This window comes from Ambystoma mexicanum, chromosome 12 (genome assembly GCF_040938575.1).
Source record: "Ambystoma mexicanum isolate Mex_15411 chromosome 12, UKY_AmexF1_1, whole genome shotgun sequence".
NCBI lineage: Eukaryota > Metazoa > Chordata > Amphibia > Caudata > Ambystomatidae > Ambystoma > Ambystoma mexicanum.
In genome coordinates, this window is record NC_090936.1 from 1,156,910,575 (window position 1) to 1,156,937,238 (window position 26,664).

Here is a 26,664-nt window from a genome sequence, read left to right on the forward strand (position 1 = left end):
GTACATTCAGAATCCAGATTGGAGCGTAAGTGTTGGAGGAACTGTGCTGTGTGATAGCCCACCGTCCGGCAACTGTTCTTGTTGTTTGACCCCTGTTCCCATGGTCACCAGCATAACCCCCACTGTGTGACAGTGCAATGGCGGCCGCAAGTCCCACAACTCGTTGGTGTGGGAGAGCACAGGCTGGTGCACATACTCATCCTACCTTATTCATCTGGGCATCACTGCATACCATATATACATTGGCTCTTGACGAGTTGCTGCGGTTATGTTGACTCTCTGGCTGCGCAATACACACAGAACTGCCTTGCTTTCCGGATCCCAACACTATAGACCCAGCGGGCTGCGCAGTTGGAACTGAACATGAAATTCAGGTGAGACTGGAGTTTACTGACCTGCTCTGTGCTAGCCCTCGAACCCTGAATGTCCCGGTACCCCTGGTGTTGGGTTGTGTTATGAGCATAGACTCATCAAGGCTGGAGCCTGACATTTACTTGCGAGCTGTTACATTGTGGTTGTGGCACTGTCTGGTAAGATGCGGCACCTAGTGGTCTTGCCAATGCGCCATTAAGAAGATCAATAGCCCTGTGGGATTGCACTTGGGGGAGACGCCTTGCTGTGGGGCACCTGTGCGGTGCAGCCCAGTTACAGTGGCAGCTTGCAACATATGAGCTGGCAGCCCAGTCTTCATCAACATACGTGGTACCAAACTGTGAAATATTCTGCGGCACGCTCGGGTCACTGTGCTTACCGGTGAGGTGTAAATCGTGGTCCCTGCTGGTGACACCATGCCTAAGGGCGCAGGAAGTGGGAAGAAAACAGGGGCTAAGGACAGATACACTACAGCTAATGTCAGGGCTACCCTTGCGGCTGCATCAACCTCGGACATGGACTGCTCGCAGGATGTGGCGTCTTCACCTTCAGATTTAACGCACATAATGAAGGCCATGGCAAAGGGTTTCGCGGCTGTCCATGAGAAACTGGATGACAATACTGCCAATGTCGCTTGAATGAGGACACAGCTTGCCAGAGAATCCAGATGAATAACGGAAGCCGAGAAACGAAACAGGGCAACAGAGGACATTGTACAGAACCTCCAGTGCACCGTCGCGACCCTGGTGAAGGACATGAAAATGGTAAAGTCTAAATGCAATGATTTAGAGTCCCATTCCATAAGGAACAACATCAGGATAGTGGGAGTGTCGGAGGATGCCCTTACAGGGCGCATGGAGCAGGCAGTAGAAAATCTGCTTAAGGACCTCCTGGGATTGCTGTCCTTGTCCACTTTTTTCACAGTTGAACGGGTACATCGAGCTTTGGGCCCACAACCAAAACCCAGAGACTTCCCCCACCCCATTATAGTAATCAGCCTCTTCCCAATTTTTCCATATCAGTGTAGAATGAACGTTGCCAGTTCATCAGGGTTAAAAAACTGTTCTGCAATCGTAACATTCAATATGCCCTGTTGTTCCCAGCCAGACTCATATTCCAGTTTCATGGAAAGCTCTATTTCTTCACGGTTCCTGACGAAGCGGTTAAGTTCATAGAGGCACAGATTCCATTTCCGGACACCGCCGATCAGGCTGAAATTGATCCACTGCCGAACTAAAAATGATACTTATACACCAGGTCATGTTTCTCCTACTGAACTTGTGAGTAAACCCCGCTGTGTGGAACGTCTTGAAATAGTATGGTATTATTTATATTCACATAGCTTGTCTGGGCATCGACAGTTTTCCCCACAGCAGGTGTTATTGTTATGTTGGTTTCCGTGACAATAGGGATGCCCAGTTGGGGTAGGCCACACAAAAGGGGGGATTACACTGCTTGGTTTGGGAGGGCAGTGAGGGAGGTGAACATGGTCAGACTGAAAAGGGCTGTGGGGGGCGGGTATGGGAGGGGTGAATTGTTTTATTGTTTCAAACTTAAAGGAAAATGGAAAATGGTTGGCAGCAGAGGGCATGGTTAGAAATGTACACATGAGTAACACAGACACAATATCTGATGAATCATAGCGGAAAATGTGGGATATCCCCCTGGGTTATGAGATGGAGATCAAATTGATGTCTTGAAACGTCAGAGGGCTGGGGAATTTCACTAAAGCACACAGAATCACTGCATATGCACAAAGACATGGTACGAAGCTACTCCTCTTACAAGAAACACATGCCACAAGAGGAGCAGCAACTGGTATAGCACCTACGTGGTGGCCAAATAGATTTTGGACTACCTATTCATCCCATGCAAGGGGGGTTTTGACACTGGTCCATAAATCGGGTAGGTTCACCGTAAAAAAGAACTATATCGACCCTCAGGGGAGAGATGTCATTATGCACTGTATAATCACTGGTGTTGAGTATCTGTTGGTAAATACATACTGCCCCAATGTTGACACCCCTGAATTTTTTGACAATGTGGTATCCATTCTGCCGGGATTTATTGGGATCCCGATCATATGGGGAGGAGATAGGAACCTGATTCTGGATGTGTGGGGGACAGAACGGGGACGGCCCCCAGATGTTTATCACGGGCGGCCCGAAGATTGTTTACACACATGACATCGCTGGGGCTAAGGGATGTCTGAAGAACCCTACATGCGCAAGAGAATAAATATTCATATTACTCTTCCATACCAGACAGCTCATCCGGGATTGACATCTTCCTAGTGTCCGGCTCTCTGATGAGCAGGATCAAGAATATCGACATACAGGCCCGAAAATTATCAAACCATTCTCCAGTAATACTGTCATTAGAGATGGGGTCATCACCAGTACCATGCAGTGCCTAGTGGTTTAAAGCCAACGCTGTATCAGACATTGGCCCTCATTACGACCCTGGCGGAAAGTGACTGACCGGACCGCCACAGCGTAAATAGCGTTTCCGCCATTGCACGATGGAGCAAAGTGCGGCCCATTCCGACCCATCGGGCACGAGCACCACGCCATGGCGGAAGTGCAAAGTCCGCGATGGCGGAAATGACCCCAAAACGGCCCACACCGCCGCTGTACGGCGCCCTAGGTGCAATACCGCCACCCATCTTAGCGGACACCGCAGTGAGCGCCAACCGGAAAGTACGGTGACCGTAAATATACGGAAACGGAAGTAAAAACATGGTCCCGGAACGGGAAACATCACGCCGTACACCTATAAAACCACAAAATCCACACAACCACTAAAAACACTACCCTGAGACACATCCCAACCCGTCATCCACCCTAGTGAAACCAAGAAAAATGGGAAAAGTAGCGAAGAAAGCGTGCGACCGCAAGCGGCAGGTCCACTTCTCCCGTGAGGAACTCACCGTGCTCACAGAGACCCTCCAGGAGAATGCTGCCGCCGTCTTCTCCACGCAAATGACCAGGACGGCACTTGCGAACAAGAAGGCCATATGGGCCCTGGTGGCACAGCGGGTAAGTGCGGTGGGGACCGTACCCCGCAACCCACAGCAATGCAGAAAGCGATGGGACGACCTGCGGATACGCGTCCGTAGCATACTTTCTGCCAACCGCAACATTGCCACAGCCACCGGGGGAGGATCGGAATCACCCATCAAGTTGACCCCCTGGGAAGAAATCTGTGCCTCCACCATTGGAATGGAGAGTATAGAGGGAGTCGGAGGGATGGAGAAAGGAGTGCAGACATCCGAAGAATCCGGTAGGTGGCCCAAATAAAACCATGCCAAATCCACAATGTCCAATCATGTGAATCACCATGTGTCCACATAGCGCAACAGTAACACATGTCCAGGAGAACGTCCACACACATTGGCCTGACAGCGCACTTTAAAACTCACAATAAATACATAAATAATTAAAAACCCCAAAAACACCCTCTACACGTGCAGCAGGCACACCCTAACTGCAGGCTGCCAAACAACTGCACCCTCACTCCACACACAAATGAAAGCACCTCCAAGGCCCCGACCCAAATCACCCTCAGGTACCACCCCAATGCATGTGATACATTGCCATTCCAATTCCCACAGACCCATTAATAACGCTCGCCCTCCTTTACTCCACCACAGGGTCCGATCCAAACGACGAGCTTCAGGACACCCCTACCAGCACACCTGCAAAGAGGGCCAAGACCAACGGCCAAAGACCCTCCACCTCAGCTGCACGCATCAAGACACGGCAGCAGCACAAATCAAGTGGCAGCACAGAGGAGGGAACTCCAACAGGCACCCCAGCAGCCAGCATGCCCACAACAGCACCACCACAGGTCCCCCCAATGGATGCCACAGAAGGCACTGCCTCTGGTGGCAGCAGCACCATAGGTGACACTCCATTAATGGCAGCATGCTCCGACACAGAAGACGGGGATGTCGAAGTCAGATCCATCCATGACCTGTCCCAATCCCCCTGTCTGTTCCATCCCGTACACCATGAGGATACCACGCAGGGGCACCCACAAGACGACGACTGGCCATCCCCCACAAGCCCTGTGGCAGGGCAACATGAGGCGAACAGCCACTCTGTGACACCACCGCAAATGGCCATGGCCCAGCAGAGGCAACAGTCCCTCGACCAGTTAATCGTGCAACAGCAGCAACTGGCCACGCTCCTCAAGGACCATGCCGATGAATGTGGGGGCACTAAGGCAGACATAGAAACATCAACTGAGACACTTAGGGCAGAAATGGAGAGAAGTACAGAGACACTAAGGGCACAAATGGAGAGTAGCACCGAGAGCCTGAGAGTCCAAATGGAGAGTAGCACCGAGAGCCTGAGAGTACAAATGGAGAGAAGCACCGAGAGCCTGAGGGGGGAACTGCATGCGACGTCCAAAGACGTATGTGCCGAACTTGCCGCAGTGCGCCGTGTGCTCACTGAGCTCTCACAAACCCTTAGGGACATGCATGGACGTGAGCAGGCAGAGACATCATCCGTTGCAAGTTCCGTCCAGGGCAGCCCCCAACGTAGATCTGGGAGGAACCTGCGCTCCACAGGCAGGGGTGCCCCTGATACCCGCAGAGGGGGCTTGCAATAGCGACTGCCCACTGACAATGAGCATCTTTGGACACTGGTGTTCGGGGGGGAGGTAGGAGGGTGGAGGGGGTGTGTTGGGCTCACTTGGGTGGCGGGTCGATAGGGTGTTCAACATGATATCACATATGCCATAAACAATGCACGATCAACCAATGAGATGTGTGGACATTGATCTTTGTGTACGAGGCCATCATAGGCGTACAGTCCATATTGTGCATGTACCAGACACACACAGTGCCACGAGTCCCGTGTCCATGTATCAGCCACCAGGCGTGAGTGCTAGAAGCATGCATCTATGAGATGCTGACGAATGTCACGGCCCTCCTGTGCCTCGCAGACTCCTTGAGGTGCTGCCACATCCCCACCCTCATCATGACCATCTTCAGGTGCTTGCAGTTCTGCGTCAGGGGGCATGGGCACATTTCTACGTACGCACATGTTGTGTAGCATGACACATGCCATCACCATCTTTGCAACCTTCACATGGCGGTACAGGAGTGCCCCGCCAGACCTGCTGAGGCACCGGAAACGAGTCTTCAGTAGGCCGAATGCCTGTTCAATGACTACACGGGTACGTGAGTGGGCATGGTTGTAGTCCTCCTCATGCTGGTCCAGTGGGTTCCGGACTGGTGTGAGGAGCCATCTCTTCAGTGGATATCCGGCATCACCTGTATGTGGACGATAAACGAATTATGTGGAATGCCATTGCTACGTACGCACCCCCCCCTTCCTGCCAGGTCATTGCCGCATCACATACCCCACATCATCATGCATGAAATGAGACTCACCGAGTAGCCAGGATCTGTTCCCTGCGTGTCGCTCCATGTAGCGTGGTATTGTTGAGTTCCTCAAGACCATAGAATCATGGGTTGATCCAGGGAATCGGGCACAACAATGTGTAATGATCCTGTTGGAGTCACACACCATTTGTACATTCAGAGAATGAAATTGTTTTCGGTTGCGGTACTGGGCCTCCATGGCATGTGGGACGACCAATTCCACATGGGTGCAGTCGATGGCACCAATGCAACCCGGTATGCCGGCAAGTGCATGGAATCCCACTTTTGTGTTGGTAATTTCCTGCTCCGAGCGTGGTAGAGAGATGTAGTCGTCTGCGTGCTGCAGGAGGGCATCGAGCACTTGCAATAGTGTCCGTGAGAACAGTGGCTGTGAGATGCCATGCAACTGTCCGACTGTGTGCTGGTAGGTGCCTGTGGCCAGGAAGTGGAGTACAGACACCACCTTCAGTAGGGGTGGGATGGCGGTTGGGCTATCTATCATGCTGACAAGGTCAGCCTGTGTCATGTCCACAATGGCGGCTATGGTGTCCCGGTCCAAACGGTAGAGGGTGTGGATCTGCTCATCAGTGAGGTTGAACGGATGTGCTCGGAGGCGTGGGATTGCGGGCTGCCTGCGTGGTGGTAGTGGCTGTGCTGGCGGCCCTTGCTGGCCCTGCCTTGCCCTCCTCCTCCTCCTGCGTCTCCTCCGTGTGGCCGGTTGTAGTTGGTGTTCGTCTTCTTCTTGGAGTTGGAGTACTTGCAGTGCTATCAGGTCCCCCAGGGCCAACATCGCGAGTCCTGCCGGTAGCATTTCGGAGTGGGTGTGGTTGTGGGATGAGACTGGGTGTGCTATTTATGTGTTTTCAGGCTGTATGGCCTCCACCTGTGGTGATTCATTCCACCTGTGCAAGCTGCTCTCCCCTTTGGGCGAGCACGTCCCGCACACAACGCTGCAATTCGAGGAATGGCATCTTGCTATTACAATCATGTATTTGTACCCGATGGCAGTGTAACATTGGTTGATATGTTCATTCGGCTATGGTCCCATTGTTTCACATACTATCTTAGCAGTCGCGAACAGACTTGTGAAGGGTCAGTGGAACGTAGTACTCGAGTAACGGTGGACCCTCATGCATCACTGTACCGAGTTTCAACGACGGGCGGGGCGTCCCATTTGTGAGTGAAGGCAGTTGCCATTTACACACACAGCCGCACTAGATGGATTAATTTGTGATTTCAAGCGGCCACAGATGCCTTTTCGACGTGATGTTGCAAATGAGGAATTCGAAGGGCGGCGCTTTCGGTTTTCAGCTAGCGGCGAGGAGATGCCCACAGGTCTGACTGCAAATATAACGTTCTATTGTTCAATGTCCTTGGGACAGGGGCCATGGCGAGGATGCAATTATTGATATGAATAGTTTGGGATGCGCAATAGCGAAGTGGACGATGAGGCCGGACGTTCCCAAATACATGTTACTTCACAACACTGGAGTTACGGGCTGGGGCACAGTGGATTTTGCAGGCTGCATAACGCACAGACTCAATGGAATTTTCACATGTTATGTGAGTATGGAAACAGGCGTTATCATTACGGGATGAGGGAATGATGAATGGATGCATGGACAGATGATTTGATACAGAGTTTGCCATGTACAGGGCTTCTTGGAATCTGTCCGCCTCCCCTGCGCTATGTGATGCAGGGCTGCCATAGTGGGACCATCGTCTATCTGGCCTTGTTGAGCCCTCCCTGTCTCGACGCGCCTTCAGACACTTGTGTCCATGCACGTTACCAATCCCATCTGATGGATTCTGTTTTAACAGACGCATGCACAGGTACACTCGTTTGTGATGGTGTTTTCACCTCGATATAGATAGTTATGAGTCGCAAGTGGTTTTTGGGTGGTGATGATCCTTTGGAGTGGGCTAGCATGCATATGGCTGTGGATTTGGTGTGATCATTGAAGTGAGTTATTCTAATGTAGTTCTGATGGCCATTCTATTCTTTTTCTTTTCATTTGGTTGACAGGTATCTCCTCCCCTTTTGCCACTGCCATCTGTATGCCACTCCTGCAGATGGATTTTACTCCCGACACCTGCTGCTTCGTGTTAATCAGTGGAGCAGCATTACGATCTTATGGGACGATCGCCAATGGGCCACATGCCCTTACGCAGTACTAGTGGCTCGGAGCAACATTTCGGCCTTTCAGCTGGACTAGTGCCTCCCCATTGGGACGGCCCTGCGGTTCTGGGCGCTTCCATGTTGCCTTTTCGTACGAGAATGTGGCCCTGTGTACCATGAAGGAACAGGGCGTCACACAAGAAGTAGCTGGTCATTTATTGCGGATGCAGCCCACAATGGTGAAATGTGTTTTGGAGTTCATGGCCTAATGGCTGTATGGGCTTGGTGAATTTGTTGTGCATTAAATTTCTATTCTGATATGGGCCGTGTAGCGTTCTTCTTTGCAAGTGATGTGGCATATTCCTATTTGGGGAGCGATGTATTGTGAGGAGATCTGCATTGGGTTCCAGCTTCGGAGTATAGTTGCGTGGTACTGTGCTGGGCGCGTTTGCCTACGAATCCCAGTGAGGTCAGGGATAAGGGCTGCCAATATGACTGTTTGAATGATGTCATGCTCAGGGGCGGGGGATTAGGTTTTGTGTAACAGATGCCGGTCAGCCAGGTGGATTGGTGGAATGATGTGATTTTTGGAATATTGCTGGTCACAGGTGCCTGTGTTTGCGTGCGTTTCTTGGTGGGAGACTGAGGTCATGTCCATTGGAATAGCTTCTGTATTCGTGCCATCTGTGCCCTGCAGCTCCCATTGGCCCCTCTTGAGATTCTTTTGTTCGTTGGCATGCATGGGTGACTTGTACATTTCACTGGTTGCATTGTGACTTCATTGCACCTACGGGGAGTTGTACAATGTGGCCAGGGAGCGGTGTACAGGCACTCAGTGGGGCCGTTTACGGTTGGTTCGCGATGCCGTACTTCTCACCATGGCGGAATGGTACTTTCCGCCGTGCTTGATGGCGTTAGGTGCATGTCCGCTAGGGTCAGAATTCGCGTACCGTTGCGCCATGGTGGTATTTACGGTTTGGCATGGCGCGCGCGCGCGTACTTGGTGCAGTTAGCGTTGGCGTTCACTACGGTGTCGCTAATGGCATCGTACTTTGCGGTGACGGGTCATAATCGCACCGAGCGCTATTCGATGGCGGTATTGCATTTCCGCCATCGTTTTTCGATTTCCGCCAGGGTCGTAATGAGGCCCATTGTGTTTAAGGCAGAGGTCTGATCGGATATAGAAACATTTTTCAGTTGCAATGAACAGCAGGATACATCTGCGGGAGTTAGATGGGAGACCTTTAAGGTGTATATTCGGGGACATGTCCATATCCAGAGAGGTATGTATACTGAAAGTAATTAGGAGAGATCTTCAACTGTCTGTAACCAAACTTAAGAGCCTCAAGCAGGAGTGCACAACAATATCTAGCCCTGAAAAATCTTTGAGTTGCATGCCCTTAGGGAAATACACTATTTCACATGACCACAGGCTGCTAGGAGATATGGGGAGGGAGAGAGAGCGGGAAGGACACTGTCTAGACTGACCATATCGGAAGGGGGTAGAACCAGGTAGAGTGTATTGTCGATGAGCATGGTGCCCAGCAGTGGACTGATCACGAGAGCCTTATTTTTTTTCTAGGTTCTACTGTGCCTTCTATGCAGCTGGCCAACCACACGATTTACACACTATACATTTCCTCCTATAGAAGATTCCTATGGCCTCTGTTAGCCCCCAGACCAGAGAAGAGCTCGATCACCCTAGAAGAGACAGTGAAGGTAATAACTGAACTGCCAGAAGGAAAAGCCCTGGGTCCTGATGGTCTCACACTGGAGTTCTATTAGGAACACATAGCACTGCTTGCCCTGCTTCTTCTTGAGGTTTGGAATGAAGCACTCTGTGAGTTTATTCTTCCCCCCACACTATGGGATGCCAACATAACTATTCCCTTGAAATCCGGCAAGCGGAGTACCGAGTGCGGATTGTATAGGCAACTATCTCTTATGACTATTGACACTAAAATCTTTGCAAAAATCTTGGCGAATAGGTTCCTACCTCTCATGCCCTACCTGATACATGACTATCAGGGAGGGTTCGTCCCTGGCAGATCAACGTTGTTGAATATCAGAAGGCTCTTCAATGTAATGTCAAAAACTGACCCAAATGCGGAAGCGGTAGCAGTAACATTGGATGCTCAGAAGGCCTTTGACATAGTCTTGTGGCAATACATGTGGGAGGTCCTGGAAAGGATGAGCATTGGTCCGGAAATTATTAGGTACATCAAACTACTATAGACACACCCTACTGCCAGTGACCTAGTCAATTCTCATAGAACCTTTCCTTTTACATTGAACTGGGGCACCCAGCAAGGTTGTCCGTTCTCCCCTTTCATTTTTGCTCTGGTCATAGAGCCGATGGCTGACTTAATCAGAGCCCGGCCCGCTCGGAGGGGAATTCGGCTGAAGGACCAGCCGGAAATAATATCATTATACGCAGATGATGTGTTGCTCTACATTAGAGACCCGTGCATGAACCATGACCCGATATTGAGAGATGTGATCCGGATAGGTAGCTTCTCTGGCTTTACAATTAATTATAGTAAATCAGAGATTTTCCCACTCACTATGAATACCAATCAACCGGCAAGTGAGTTTCCACTTCGTTGGTCACCAGAGGGTATTAGATACTTGGTGGTACAGATATCCAGGACCAAGTCAACGCTACTGACGGACAACTATGTGGCCGTGTAAAAATATGTAGAGACTAAACTAACAAGATGGCGTCCACTTCCCATTACCATAGCGGGCAGGCTATCTCTAGTGAAGATGATTTTGGATCCAAAGCTTCTATATATTTTTGCAAATGTCCCCACCTGGCCTGGGAAGCAATACTTTGCTAGGCTTCATGGTCTAAGCACACAGTTCTCATGGCACGCTGGAGCCATGGGAAAGAAATGGACTGATATGACCCTACCCTACAAGAGAGGTGGCTACATAGCCCCCAACCTCGAGCTATATTGGATAGCTGCACAGACTCAGTATGCCTCGTACTGGTATGTTGATGCTGGTTGTGGTCCACACCATGTTAAACTAGAACAGCTGGCAGCGGGAGATACTGACCTCACAACCCTTGTTCTGGATCTGACCTACAAAGACGACTCCCCACTAAACCCTACGGCCTGCACGCTTTAGCTTGGCGACGGATGCTACCATTATCAGATGAGACACCCCTCTATTACAAATAGCTCTCTATCTAGAGATTCCCTCGGCTAGAACATACACATTGTCACGATATATTATGCAGCACAAGTCAGACAGGGACCCTTTTTGCACAATCAAACCGCTTTTTATTTTTACAATCCCCAAATGTTTTTTTAAGGAGGCCTCCAACCCGTCTTACACCCAACCTCCACCAGCACCCTTTGTCCCAATAGACCAAGAATCAGGCCGGTGTGTTGTCAATGAACACTTTATTAATGTATTATTTTAATATTCAATCAGAACAAAATATGACAGCAGCCACTATTGAGGTTGCAACACAATCCACAGGTTTCTAGAACATCGCCAAATTACGATAGACTTCAATGCCACACCAAATTTGTGTTGTAAAAAGCAATGGCAACTAATTTCCCTCAACTGATGGCAGGAAGGTTAATCGCTCCCCCCTGTTACAATGGAGAATTGGGTTTTTCATTGATTCACTATTACTACCATGGGACAGCACACTAAGGTATTTCGGGCTGCTTACACTAGAGAACCAATAGGGCTTCAAAACAGGCTACCTAGCGCACATGGGAAACCTGTTTTTTACACAGGCAGCACATGACAAAAAAATGGTCATACAAAAAATGAATAGAATTTGAATCTGAGATCAGGGTATGATAGAGAAAGAAGGATTGAGTAGGAAAAACAGTTTTTCAAAGGTGAAAAGAAAGATTTAGAAAAACGAAAATGCAAATCACCCTAAGTTTGACTGGAGCTGGAAGTGACAGGCAAACTCAAAACCATAAAACAAAAGGAAACTGAAATGTTAAATCCGAGCTCAGAACATGATAGGGAAAGAAGGAGTGAGTAGGAAAATCACTTTTTAAAGGTCGGAATGGAAAGTTTTGGAAAAACAAAATTGTAAATCACTATGAATTTGTCTGGAGCTGAAAATGACACACACGCTTTCAACAATGAGAAAGGCACATGGAACCCACGATTTTTAGTGAAAATGACAAGGGCAACTCACAGGGATGTTTTGAGCAAAGAGGTTCTCACAGTGGGAGCAACAGTTTGGGTTTATTATGACACATGCAAGTGGGGATTTGTTTTTAGACACAATTTACACCTGGACTAATTCGGTTTTTAGCTCATAATGGGAATAATTATTTTTGAGGCAACACTTTAATGACTATAACACTTGAATAATGTCACAGGGCAAAAGATGGTTGTTTTTGAATTGCAACAATCATGCTCTGTGAATTTCAATGGGGGAATTGATTTACTATGCAAAATACTAGGGAAATAACTTACTTAATAATGCAAACAAATAAAGGACCTTTCAGGGGAAAGAGAACTATGATGAACAAATACACAAGGGATGATTTTGTTCCATAGGAAGAATGACTTAAAGGCACAGAGGAACACAGTATTTGTCAAGGGGAGAGTTACCAAATTGCACAGACAAATAAAAATACTTTCAATAGAAAAATGGCTGAATTTTACAAACAAAGAGAATAGAGGATTTTTCCTTGTGGACACTCTAGGCTAGTGCTTACGTAGATAGGACTTGTTTAATCTATGGCTGTAGAGATCTATACTTACAGAAGAAAGGATTCTATAGTCATCAATGGTGCCAGGGCTCCACTGCAAGGACCATCAGCGGAGTCAATCAAGGCCTCACTCTGTGCTCCCAACCAATTACTCCAGGTCCCTGCTTCACTTCAGGACCAGGCCCAATTTCTGCAAGTATAGCTCCAGACCTCCTGTCAGCTGCATACCTTGGAATTTGTAGAGAGTATCTCCGGTTGAGGAGGAATAACCTATTTATAAGCCAAATGACATCACAACTGTGTCATCCTACTCGCACAACTGATTGGGCAGTGGTCAAGGGTTCCCTCCCCCTCCATAAGCCGGTAGACTCAGAGAAAGTAGGCGCGGTTTGAGCAGTCAGGGGAGGATATACCCTCAATCATATGACAAAACAGGGGGCTGGATCTGGCTTTGGTACCTAGAAATCTCACTTTTAATAGCTACCCTTTCTCCTCATGCTAGGTCACAAATGACCATAATTCTAGATACTATATTTGTCATGTAGTCACCTAAACTTTGTTTGATGACCGTGGCACATACTGGTGCGACGCTACAATTTTCCCTTGTTTCCGCCCCACCTAAATTACTGAAAAATCGGGCCTTCGATGGCCAGAATGCCTGTCATCTGTTACACCTTTTCTCAAATTTTTAGTTGGGGGTCCCAAAAATAATTATGGTTGATCAGCTGCAGCTTGAGGACAGCTTTCCAGAAATCCACACATGAACATTCTGAGATGGATATTGGGGATTTTACACGACGAAACGCATATCTCCCCATTGTGTGAAATGGGACACCAACCCCTTCATTAAATCAGCCCACACTCTGTGTCATGTGGGGCTGTGATGTCACAAGGGTTGCTGTGCCTGCTTCAAAGGACTTGATTGCCACCTTCAGCAGAGTTTATGAGGTCCTTATGTGCTTTTGATCGTAAAACTGAGAAAGCAGGGAATTCCTCCAACCATCCCCTTGGCAACAGGGTTTGGACACAGCCAAGATCACACCTCAAATCCCACAGCAGAAACGAAAGTGCAACTCTGGCATTTCCCCCACTGCCAGCATTTCTTAAATCAACTATTACAATGGCACAATTGCAATATGTAAAAACCTTCACACAATAGTTGCCTGCAATCCCTGATTATAGAAAGGCACACAATGGAGGTCCTTCCGAGTATGGAGGTAGCCATGCTGCTTATAGCGGGTCTGGGTTCCCTGAATGGGGAAATACTGGGCCATTCCAAACTTGGAGGGCCTGGTATTTCCTCATTCAGGGAACCCAGACCCTGTGCATCCCCATTCCCATTGAGCCCCTATAGGGCTCAATGGGAATGGGGAGCATGCTAACAACAGGCCGTTAATGACAGGCCCGTTGTTAGCATGCTGGACCGCTCGCGGGACCCGCTAAGGACACCTGATTTTACCGGGTCCCGCGAGCAGACCTCGTAATGATGCGGTAGGTGTGAACATTTAAAACACAATTGCCATGATTACTGCAGAAAGTTCCAGCTGTGACCCTTCATTCTGTCGCAGTTTCACATTACTCCATGTGGATTTTGCGGATTGGTTTTTCATGATGGGCTCAGGATCAACAACTTACAGTTCTATTATGGTATATCTTTTACACATTTTTAAAAACATGTCTTTAATATAATAAGAGGGAAAACTGATTTTTGAAGACCACCATTCATGTTACAGTCAGTCAAAAACCCAGTCTGTTTTGCAGGCTTTCACACACTTTGGCCCTTTCATTTACATGCTGGACGTCGACGTTTTTGCCAAGTGGGTCTCATCCTTTCCAGACCTTCCTCAACAGTATCATGAGGTCTTCCTCTCATGTGTAGCAAGGTATATCTTCAGGCATCCCCATGCTTAGATGTCTAATTTTGTTCCTTCATGTTTGGGCAAGGGCCTCATTTTGCATGTACTCCAGCACAGTCCTTTTGCTGAGGGGCATATCCCCCCCTCTGACTCCAGCCTGTAGTTATGGCATTTTAGGGCTATTTCACCCCACAACATGGTACAGCGCTGTTACACCATTGGTATGGGTTGGGGTACAGGACACTAACGGATCTATTCCCTGATGAGAAGTTCATCAAACCCCAGACATGGCGGGTCGGGCACTCGGGGTCAGTACTGGAAACACTACAATACTATAAGCTGCGTGCAGCAATCCGATCTATGTGGCCTTGCTTCCCGGATGAACCCCCCGACACTCAGGAACTACAATACATTGCCAACTCAGGTGGAGCACACAGGATAGTCTCCTCCCTATATAAGATGTTGCTAGTGAAAATTCCGGACACTGAATCTTGGGCGCGTGCTGCATGGGTGAGCGAGTTAGACTCAGACCTCTCAGATGCCCAATGGGAAGCTATGTGCTCCCACACTCGCAGAGGTTCCCTCAATTTCAGATTTCGCTGCATACAGTACACCATTCTGAATAGGCTGCCTTATACCCCCCATAGGCTTAATTATTTTGCCCAAACAATCACTCCACACTTGCCCAAGATGCCATGATGAGGAGGCCGACCATATATACACATGTTCTGGGAATTCACCAGGCTCCAAAAACTCTGGAATGGGTGCATACAAGCACTTACAGAAATCGTGGGATCTACCATTGAACCAGATCCATTGGGGTTTTGTTTGGTGTGTCGGAAAGCACTGTGAATAAAAAAATGTTATCCTTTCTAAATATAAGTTGTGTTGTAGCCAAAAGATGTATACTCCAACACTGGTAGCAAACCATCCCCTCCTAATTTCAAAATGTGGCTGGCCGCACTTACCTGGACTGAAACCTGTGAGGAGGAGTACGTGAACTCACTCGTTCTGCACTCCTGCCCCAAGAATGTATGGTCTGAGTTTCGTACCTACCTTTCCAACCATTCTGATGATTGATTTGCACCTATCACACTGCATTGTTAATGACAACCTTAATCCGTAATTTTGAATGTACCGTATCTTGTTGAAATCTGTCTGTATAAATGCTGAGAAAACACATCTTGACCATGTACTTGGCAAGTTTTGCCAAAAAATAAAAGTTAAAAAATAAAATTATGAAAAGATCGTACTGAGTGTGCTAATTACCGGCCCTTCCCCCTCCTAGATACAATTCTGGCCACGGTGTTTGGATGTTGTGACTGGTAGCCAGAAGCATTTTGTGAAAGATAGATATGACTGTAGCAATGTCAGATACTGCTGGAGGTCATGAATGCCTCAGGAGGATAGCTCAGCAGCAAGGTGCTCGCCTTGGAAGCAAGACGACACAGCGCAACACAGGTTTGATCCCCGGGTCTGCGCTTAGAAACCTCTAGGTATTAAGCACGTTATAAATTACCTATCATATCATAACCTATCATATCATACAATAACTCGGGTGTGGGACCAGCAGCATTGCTGGAGCACCCTCCTATGCTGGGAGGGTGTTCTCTGTGAATAAAGTTGTCTTTGCCCAGCATTTCACCTACCGTTTAGAGACCTCTATTCAAGAGCTTGTTCAAGAGCTTGTTCATGGGTGTCTACTCATGGGGTACAGTCTGCAAGGTTTTAATTAGGACAGGAGACAAGGCAGGTATACCCTTTGACTCTCTTGCTGTTCAATATGGCTCTTGAATCACTGTAGGCTTCCATTTACCAGGGATTGGGGATGTGTCCTCTTGAAGGAGAGAGACCAAGGAGTTTGCCTATGCCGTTGATGTGGTGGTCTTATAGGAGGGCCCTCGAAGTTGTTTGAAACTTTTATTGGATCAGTTGAGCAGTTTTGCAGGGGTTTCGGAATATAAGGTGGACTGGGGTAAAAGTGAGGAACTCTTTCCAGAGCCTTGGTTTAGGGGTCATTTCTTCTTGGGAGGGGCCTCAAAAGGGTGTGAAAGATCTGGGTTTGAGGACAGTAAGAGGTTTAACTAGGCTGCTGTTGAATGCGTCTATGGTGCTCATAATTTGACACACGTTGTGCTACATTTTCAGAGCCCTGATGTGTCCTCTGTTGAAAAGGGGCCGAAATTGATCCATAAGAACCTCAGGTCCTTTGTGGCGAGGAGGGGAAAAGTGTGAAATTTGGATGGCAAATCCAGCAGAGAAATGTAATGAAAGTGGGCTCTGCCCTACCTGTCTTAAGGAATTTTACTTTTATGAACTTCATTGATTCACGGTGCGTCACCCTTTCTCAACTCTCATGCTGGACTTCCTTTGCATCTTGTACTTATGGTGGCCCTGAACCATGCTGTTCCCATCTCCATCTTGTATTCTGGCTTGCAACATTATGTGTTACTACTGACTTCTGCAATTGTATTCACTCTCCTCTCTTGCTTCTTCACTCTTTTTGACTGCTTACTCTCTGTTCTCTCCTCCCCTTCCCTCTCCCCTCCCTATTCCTATCTCCTCCTCACCTCCCCTTACTTTCTTCTATGCACTTACTCTATCAAAATTGTCCCTGGACCTACTATGATAGCAACTTCGTCTGTCGCTCCCCCATCCCCTTACTGTTGCCCCCCCCCTCCAGCACTATCTGAAACGTCAGGCCTAGTATGATAGTCACTTGTTTTGTTCCTCCCCTCCCTTTCTGCACCCCTCTCCCTCACCTTTTGTTTTCTCCCGCTCTACCAGAAATGTCGTCTAGTACTGTAGTCGCTTGTCTGTTTCCATTTCCTTCCCACTCTCCCCCTCCCTTCCTTATCTATGTCTTAGCTTTTGCACTATCTGAAATGTCATCAGGCCGAGTACGATAGTTAATTTCACATCCTTACTGTTCATGGCCTGTAAGAATGTGGTTGTATTTTCCCTTATTCCCCTCCTTGCCTTGAAGCGCTTTGAAACACATTGTGTATAGGCGCTATATAAATAAACTATCATATCATATCATATATCATAACAATCATCATTAGGGTATCGGTTCCACAGAATGAGATTTTTGGATCACGGACCAGAACCATTCACATTGGGTTGCTTGGAGCAAGGGGGTTGCTCTTTGCCCTATAAGTGGGGGATCCTGTTACCTGTGGTGTCGAGTTGGTGTCTTACCGATGGTAAACATCCCTTTGCAGTCCAGATGCCATTAGGGTACGGCCCGATTCACAAGAGTGTTCTACGTAGTCCAATGTACAAGAGCGCATCACACTTCGTCCTGGTATCCTCCGGAGTGCAAACACAGGAACAGGTAAGTGGGACAGGGGGGATGCAATGCGCGGGAAGCGAGAGAGGAGTTGAGGGGCTGGTAGACAGAAATGCTGCGCAGCATGATGGTAGAGTGACCTTGTGGGGGAGGGCATTCGGATAGCGGCCTTCTGCAACATTGCTCTTCCAGACTGACTTGGACATACATGTCTGTGCGTCACTGTTAAGCGTTGGAGAGACTATTTGTCTATTATTTATTTATTTGTGATTTGCACAGCAGTAGCCCAGAGCATGATGGGGTGTAATGATCTGCTTCCCGGGCACGGCCTCGCCTTGATGTAATCCTGTGATGCACCTTCCAAACAGCAAGGCATGTTGGATTCAGTGGGTCTCGGCGGGTATTCTGAAGAAAGTGGTGGATGTTCAGCAGTTCATTCATTCCATCTGCACTATTCAGTAGGTGAAGACTAAGTGCAGGCTACCAGTGTGCTAGAAACATTTAAAAGCCATTGTTTGCTCTTGAATGACATGCCAACGCAAGGCGTACCTGAGGTGCCGCAATTCTACAGGGAGCTGCGTCCCACCAAACCCTGTTTACTGCCCAGTACTCCGGTGAGTGCGCACTTAAAGGTAAATGGGTTTGGGCCCTGGGTATGTCCATGGATATCCTAGATAGCTTAGATCAGGGTTCTGCAACCTCCGGCTCTCCAGATGTTCCCGAAAATATATCCTGTTAAGAGCAAGAATGATTAATACATGGCGTCCGGAAATTGGCATCTAAGGTCATGTACACATGCCCATCTAACCACCAGCCAACACCAGGCCATCAATTTAAATAGTATTTCTTTTCCTCATAAGATCTGTTAATTATCAAACAAACTTAAAGCCCTGAAGAAGATCTAAGAGCAAAACACGCGTAGGCCAGCTACAACCATGTTGTGAACATTCATATGATCATTTGATAATCGGTTCAACAGTACACGATTCACGAACAGGAATAAAACACAAATCATTTTCACATATTTATGGGCTATAGAAATGTAGAGTTATATCTACAGTTGCTTGCTGGACTTCTCTTGGTGTGGTTATTCTTTCGACCTACTCTCTGTGTGGGTGCATGCAGGCTCTGCCTGTTTGTCTTCCATCTTGTGCTGTCTTAGGAGTCGGTCTATGTGGAATGTAGTATTGAGCTTGGAGTTTGCCGTGGTTGGATGTCGCCTTGCTATTTCTATCCCAAGATAGGGACTAGGTAGGCGAGGTCCCAGGGCAGCAGTTCTTATTTGTTTCACGGGCTGTGTCTGCAGAAAGGGCCACCATGTTCCTTGTCTCTTCCCTGAATGTAGTTATAGCAAGATGCTTTTCCATTGATTTCGCTGGGTACACTAGGCTCCTGGGAGGACAGGAAGTGAGGTTTCACACTCCAGGATGATAATGGATTAGGCTGTGACACTGTCCTATCCCAAAGCAGCCAGGCCTATGCTGCAGAGCACAAACCCTAAACCTAGCCTGCTTGAGTGGCTGCACCAAAGAGCCTTCGCCAGTCTGAGGTTATAGTTTATCCAGACAATTAATCTCCATATGCGACATTAATGTCCTTGGAGTCAAGGTCCACAGTTGAAGACCAACTTGAATAGCTTGGTGTGTTAAGTGCATTCCGTAGTCTGGGGCGCATAACGCCCAGTGACCAGCCCCCAGGCTTTTGGTGCTTGAACCTGAGATGGGGGTTCAGATGAGAGGTGGTCTAAGGGTTCCTGGATGCTGTGTGGGGCATTACCCCTGCTATGCCTCTGTGGAATAATGTCAGCACAGGGTCTCCATGGCTGGTTTCACCGGGTCTTATGCCTGCAAATTAAGCACACGCTGAGACCTGATTTTGTGGTCTGTGTGGTATAATTGTGAATTTTCCCTGAGAAAGCCACATCACGATAATCCAGATGTTATCGAGACAACTCCCCAATGTCCACCACATATAGTCCTTGAGATGGTAATAGTGAATATAACCATACAACCGTACATGGATTTAGCTGCACATACAGTATTCTTTACCCATTTACCATTGAAGACATTGCGCCTCATTACAAGTACAGCAGTGCCATAAAAATGGCAGTGAAGTGGTGGTAATTTCACTAAAGCCACTTTACCTCACCACCGTACTACAGGTTTAAGGGTAAAGTGGAGGATGCATCTCCAGCATTTTGGTGGAGGTAATACTTCCACTTTATCCACCAAACTCAGTGGAGTTACCATGTGGTGTTACTGCTCACGGTAAATCCATTGAAAATCCCCATGGAATCCTATGGACTTTAAAAATGGGGCTTTACACTGCCATACCATCCCTCCTAATCCCGTGGTATTGTCACAGGACCGAGTGATGGTGACGGTAAATGATTTTGGTTGTAATTCAGCAGATTTGCCTGAATTACTGCCAAATTTTTGATGCAGACTATTGTACTGTAGTGGTCATTTATATAGCGCTTTTTACCATTATTATAGCCTCAATGTGCATGGTGGTGGGAACGCCCTCGGGGACCCGAAGTCCAGTGTGTTGGAGATCACGGAGTAGGACATGAATTAATAAATACTGTCCTATGGCCAATCAGGCATCACAGCCTGCTTCACAAGTTTTGCACTGTTCATCTTCAGAATAAACTCATATTAATGAATGACAGCTCTCCTGCCCAATCAGCACTCACCAACATCCTTAGTGCTATTACCTTACACACCTGCAGCAGCACACTAGAATGTAACACTTGGATGACAAATAACTTCCCGGGAGTGAGGAATTCAAAACATGTGACTCTTTAAGAATGATAACTATTTAATGAGAGACCGAGGAAAAAACCCTGAGGGAGAAAATGATGGTTTATCTCTTTGCTGCCCTTGAGAAGCCAAGGTTGGGACATGCTAGGGAAGAGATAGAAACGAAGATTGGGCTGACATATCAGGTATCGTACAAATACGTACATTGAAAATTCCCCACATGAACACATAAAACAACAAGACGACTGCGCTGGAAAGAAATACACAGTGACACCACCCCAACTGTGTCAGTAAATATTCATATGACATCAGAAGGTGGATAAAATTGCGCCTCTGTGAGAATTATTTTTCCGGCTGAACAAGAATATGTGATTAAACCTATTTGCTCAGCGAGGTTTTAAAATATTGGTGCAAATTTAGGGCTTCATTACAGAATGGTTGTATTTCTTATTGGATCTCTGCCATGAGCATGTCTCCTTACTACCACTCAGTCCAGCAGGAGATTCACCATACCACAGTGGTTTGAAGGTGTTGCTAGTCCCCCGTCAGGGAGTCCTGTAGTACACCAGTGGAGATTTGGAGATTTGGAGAATTTACAGTGGGCGGTAATTCCGCCCGTCATCAATCCTCCATCTTTTAAGATAATGTAGATGAGAAATGTTGTTACTGCCATTTGTTTCCTGCACTGCCAGGCTCCTAATGAGCCCATTAGTACTTTTAGTAGCTAAGCAGTACAGCTCTTTAGAGCTGCCCTTTATGTGGCTCCCAGTCGAGACCTGAAATCAACATCATTGAGTATTACTCATCTTTGCCAATTGGGGAGGTGTTCAGGGGGGGGGACTCTCCCATCCCAGTCTGAAAAAGTGGCCCACCAGTTTTACAAGATTGGCCCAAGGGAAGGTGGAAAGGTAGAGTGGATCACCAACAGCCTTCACTCCTTGCACCACTTAACACTGTAGAGAGACAGATTACAGGTCATTTATGGCGCCCATCCCCTCTCACCTCCATCACACTGGAAGAACATCAAGAAAAGCACTGTGCTGGACACCTGGTATCCTCCCAATACCACATTGAAGGTATGAGAAACATTATGCGCTCAGACAACCATATTGAATGTGTACACAAGAGCCTGCAGACACCACCGGACATAAAAGAGCTATAAGTAAAGTCTGACGCCACTAGAAAGCGAAGATACGTGGACGCACTGAATTCGATGTATGGATATCTAAAGAATAAAGATGTAACTGAGGTAACAAAGTAAGCATTTGTGAATGTAAAGAAAATCATATACACTGAGAATATATGTGACGAGAGATGTAATTGATGTGGATAGGCAGACACGCAAGGTAGATAAGACAATGTAGGAGCTTGCTAAAGTGGGAAATAGAACGCGAGCAAAGCAGCCATGTTGAGAAAATGGATGTCGGCATTGTTTAAAAGTAAGCGAGAAGCCTTGAGAAGGGAAACCAGGGCTGCAGCACAGGAATACAGATTTGTGCAAGAACAAAGGGTATTTGCATGGCTCAGAATCAAGGATGCCACAGCAAGAAGCTATTGCAAGGTTTGCAAGGTGTTGAACAGGATAAGCTACATGTCGCAGGATATATTTTCTCTTAGATTAAGTAAAGGAGTGCCAAGGAGTGTTCAATTAAAGATGCAGAAAGTACATGCAGAATGGAGCAACCAAGTCTCCAGAGGCTAAGGAGGGTAATAGCACCTAATATAATTGAATCAAATAGCACTAAATAAAAGGGCATAATGGATAAAATCATGGTCTCCTCAAACATGATTCAGGACCGGAAAAAAACAAGACCTATTCATAAAACTCCAGGTCGAAGATAGCAATGTACCTTCACTCCCTTTAAAGTTCTGAGGAAGGAAACAGTCAGCAAGGTCAACTACAAAGAAGAAGCCTTGGCTTAGGGCCTAACTGATGAGAGATGTTAGGCTAATTAGCTAAGAAAGGCAGTTTTTCTGACGTTGTTCTCTTGCACCTGGTTTCATTGCTTACGTGCTGCTAACAAGCTGAATATCCAAGGTTGGTAAGAGAGTGCCAACCAATCATGATGGCCTATGTAATAGTGGACCATACATTTTTGCACGGGCCTATCCACAGTTAGTATATGTATTTTACATAGTTAGAGGTAGTTCAAGGAATGCCTACCAGATAAGGGGCACCCAATGATGATACTAACACTTATAGAAACTATAGCTATATACATTTCCCTTAACCAATCCCTCCTCCCAGTAGGTTTTTACTGTTAGCCACGTAGGATAACATCATAGCTGACGTATGATGAGGTATAAAACGTTTTGTGTAATCGAAATGCATTGAGAGAGTGTGTACTGCAATCTTTTTGTTTGCAAGGTTTCCCTACTTTATTGAACAGATACTAAAGTAATATTTTGCTATTTTGCTTGAGTCTGTCTGGTTATTTGGGCCTGAGATAATTTATTGTGGTAATCCCATGCGGCACTTGGAATGATCCAGGTGCTATTGCACATTTGGTAGCGGTGCGGATGATTCAGATCAAGAGTCTTGGATTTTTTACAGATTCCACCATCAGCCGGAAGATCACAGAGTTTCCTGTGGAGAGCGGAAAAATCACGTGACAAAAATGAGACGGTCGGCAGGTGCATCTTTGAAGAAATTCCTGTCCAGTCCCCACAGCGCCCCGTGGACTGAAAGCGAAGTGGTCAATTGGGGAAGAGTCGATGCCGAAGGGCTTGAGCTGAGCAACAGACATAAGTGGAACATCAAAAGTGGTCAATAAGAGGGGACGGATTGTAATGCATGTGTAAATATATATAGTGGGGAAACATAACGGGATGGATTTAAGAAGAGATACCTCGATACCTATTCTCAAGGAGATAGAAGAAAACACATCAAACTCTGGAACAGAGTATTAAAATTAGAGATTCCTGCAGCAAGGCCAATGAAGGATTGAAGGATGTGTTTTACACTCCAAAATGGGGTAAATGAACAAGCAATACTTTTACTAGAGAGAGTAAAAAATATGATCGTAGAAATTGTTGTGCACATGTTGTTTGGGGTTATAAACATGCTAGTGTAAGAATTTGATTTGTTTGAAAAAGACACACATTTTTATTAGTTGTGGTAATTTAGGTTATAGATTGGAAATATAGATTGATAGTAATAATTTGACAGTTTACCAGGCCCTAAAAACAAGCGATTGGTGCCAGTAAATGTTGAGGGAAAATATAGCAAAATAACATTGTCAATAATAAAATAGCAGGACAGTAAGAACCGATAGAACTATAATGAAGTAGTAAAGAGAATATTATTGTGCAGGCTTCAAAATTGTTTGAAAAATCATTTTTGGGAAATGGGCGGCGATTGATGGTGCTTGCCCGAATTGATTGTTGTGGTAAATGAAGTATTGTGGAAAAAGGAAAGAATAACGTTGATATAATACTAATTGATAAAAGTAAAAACAGAATAAAAGATCCGGTAAGTATTGACAGTTAAAAATGACTTGTTATCATGGAGAACACTATTCTTCTACACTTGTGCATAAGATTACTGAGGTACACATCTAAGATAAGGAAATACATGCTGAATGGGTAAAGGGCACGGCTGAAAAAATATTTACGCCTTGGCCTCAAGAGGGTTCCCTATCAAAAACAGTATTGCAACACATGACAACATACTTACATGCTGCGTATACAGGGGAAAAGTTATAAAAAAAGGTTAGCTATTTTAGAGCTATGGAAAATGTATCAAAGCAAGAAAGAAAACCCACCGGAGAAGGAGTGGATGCCTAATCATCATGTAGGGGTGGGCATACTGTCATCAGCTCCTCCTTCTCCTTCTGAAGACAATAGTACAACCACTGAGAAAACAGGGATTTTATCCTCTATAGGAGTTAAAACCAGTGGCGGGGTATATTAATCCAATATATGCACTACCCCACTTATAGATAGTACAGAAGTAAGTAAGATTAAAGAACGCAGCTCTATTTCTGGGCGTAGTAAACATGATGAACGTAATGAAAGATGGAACAGTCTGATAGAGATAGAAGAAGTGACCAAGAGACACAAGGGAGAGAAAGATAGTGTAACGCTCACCTGATTCCCGTAGAGGCGCCGGTCTTGACTGGGCGTATACCGTATCTTCAAAGGTGATGTGTAACACACGGCTGGCTCTTTGGGCTGGACCTCTGTGCACTGTATGTCTGACTCGAAGGGTAAGATGTCTGCAGATAGAAAATATGGGATTAATGAACTGGGTTATTGAATGTCTCTCTCTTCTTCCCTTTCTCTTCTCCTGTAGAACCCCAAAGGTTAACGCTCTCACCTTAGGTAAGTGAACGCCGTGCTCTCCATCTGCCTCGGGGCAGGGTGCTGTAACCAGTTTCTTCACTGGATAAGGGGAGCAGGCCTCTTGACTTCAGAGGACTGCTGTCCGTCGTTTACTGCACGAACGGTAAGTTTCGAGTAATTCTAATGTCTTTAAAAGTCTTTAGTAAGGATGTCTCTTGTTTTGCAGGGTTCCGGCGATGGCGGATGACGGGCTGAAGTGAGTTGAAGATGGAGCCCGTGTGATGAATAGAAGCGCCTGGAAGCACGTAAGTAAGCGCTTGTTGCCTGCTTCACGATGCGCTCTGTCTTTTTATTTTGCAGGTACAAGTTCGGAGCGGCTGCAGGGTGCCGGAATACCCACTGGGTTAGATGTGGAAAGGAGTAATGGCACGTGAGTATTAAAGTTCCCCAATGTCTTTAAACGCACCTTGTTTTGTCTTTCAGATGCGGGATGCAGCGCCGAAGGCCTCCGGAGCGTGCGAAGAGTTGGTAAGCTTTTGTCTTTCAGATGCCGGAATGCAGTGCGAAGACCTCCGGAGCGCACGAAGAGTAGGTAAGCCTTTGTCTTTCAGATGCCGGAATGCAGCGCGAGGCGTTGGTGACAGCCGATGGACCAGGTAAGTGAAGCGCTGTCACTGAAGACCGTAATGCTAACCTGTTCTTTCTTGTCTTTATAGGTGTTGCTGAAGACTGGATTCAGGATGGTAAGCCTTTTTCCTTAGGCCCAGGATCAGATGCAGAAAACACGATGAGCGTTCTGCTGCAGAGGATGCAGAATAACGCAAAGCAAGATTCATCCATCGGGTGTGGTTTAAATAGCCTCCTGTAGTGCTTAGGTGTCTCCTTCCACAGCCACGCCTAGGTAAGAAAAGAGTTCCTGCTTTCCAGAAGAGTTCCAGTGTTCTGAACCTAGGGAGTGGCTCCTGCCCCACCCAACAGGAAAAGTAGTTCCAAACAGAAGAGGATCAGAGGCTCAACTGGCAGGCAAGTAAGCAGCATGGTCTGCTGCAGGTAAGTCCACCCAAGCATTATGAGCCCGGCGCTTCCAGCGCTGGGACTGGGCATATTTATGAGCCTGGTGCCACTGGCGCCAGGACTGGGTCCAAAAGGTCCCAATTGGGACTGGTTGGCACTCGGAACCTGGGTTATGGATCTGCTTCCAAGGGAGTTGGGAAAACCCTGACCTTTTGGAAGCAGAGATCATGACAGTACCCCCCCTCAAGGCCCCTCCCAAACCGGGCTTCTCCGGGGGTTGTGGCTTGTCAGGAAATGTTCGGTGAAATCTTTTGATTAGGCGAGGAGCGTGGACATATTCAGCAGGTTCCCAGGATCTCTCTTGGGGGCCGTAGCCTTTCCAGTCAATTAGGTAAAATAGTTTAGATTTGGAGATCTTGGAGTCCAGAATGCTTTTGACTTCAAACTCGAGTTCTCCATCAACTAGGATGGGTTTTGGAGATTTAGTTAGTCGGGTTTGAGGTTGCACTGGTTTTAATAGAGAGACGTGGAAGACCGGATGTATCTTCATGTGCGGGGGCAAGTCCAACTTGACCGCTACTGGGTTTACTATGGTAGTGATAGAATAGGGACCAAGGTATCTTGGGTTGAATGTGCGTGGCCCTTTTAGAGGTAGATATTTGGTGGATAACCAGACTTGATCCCCTACTTGATATTGAGGGGCTTCCTTCCGATGTTGATCTGCTCCTTTCTTGTATTGTTCTTTAGCCCTTTAAAGGTGAGAAACAGCTTCCTTAAAGGCTTGGGTGATTGTAGAATGCAGTTAGTCTACTGCTGGTGTTTCAAGATCTTGGAGGGGATCCAACTCCGAGGTTCGAGGGTGACTGCCGTATA